The sequence below is a fragment of the Drosophila sulfurigaster genome, unplaced genomic scaffold (genome assembly GCF_023558435.1).
Source record: "Drosophila sulfurigaster albostrigata strain 15112-1811.04 unplaced genomic scaffold, ASM2355843v2 ctg69_pilon, whole genome shotgun sequence".
Taxonomy (NCBI): domain Eukaryota; kingdom Metazoa; phylum Arthropoda; class Insecta; order Diptera; family Drosophilidae; genus Drosophila; species Drosophila sulfurigaster.
The window spans coordinates 4442-5000 of record NW_026909727.1 but is presented as its reverse complement, the minus strand read 5'-3'; the positions used below and the strand labels follow the sequence as shown (position 1 = coordinate 5000).

Here is a 559-nt window from a genome sequence, read left to right as displayed (position 1 = left end):
GGGCAGACATTTGAAAGATCTGTCGTCGGTACGAGACCATACGATCTGCATGTTATCTAGAGTTCAACCAGTGTAACGATCTTGCGATCGCTTGGTTTTAGCCTAATAAAAGCACACGTTCCAGAAGGTCCGTGTTTTAATTGCATGTATTAGCTCTAGAATTACCACAGTTATCCAAGTAACTGTTAACGATCTAAGGAACCATAACTGATATAATGAGCCTTTTGCGGTTTCACTATTAATTCGTGTGTACTTAGACATGCATGGCTTAATCTTTGAGACAAGCATATAACTACTGGCAGGATCAACCAGAATAATGTTCATTTCATTATGTAAATAATATTTAAAATATAATTACATAAATCTTCAAATATGTAAAATACATGACAACTCACAAATATTTTTGAATAACAAACGATAATATTCAATAATTGTATATATATATATGTTATACTTGACATGTACTATACGAATGTGGCCACAATTAGATAGCATTCACGTTCGCTAGTTATAATTCACAATTGTTTATATAAATATATATACTTATATATAAAATATA

At 31.1% G+C, this 559-nt stretch overlaps 1 non-coding gene across 1 annotated transcript in view; it reads right to left on the bottom strand.

Annotated features, from left to right (window-relative positions):
• LOC133849993 (small subunit ribosomal RNA) overlaps nucleotides 1-315 on the bottom strand; it is a 1997-nt gene extending 1682 nt beyond the window's left edge. Inside the window, exon 1 of the ribosomal RNA XR_009895557.1 lies at nucleotides 1-315. This exon is cut by the window's left edge and continues 1682 nt beyond it. This is a non-coding gene — a ribosomal RNA (small subunit ribosomal RNA).
• Nucleotides 316-559: the final 244 nt, after the last annotated feature.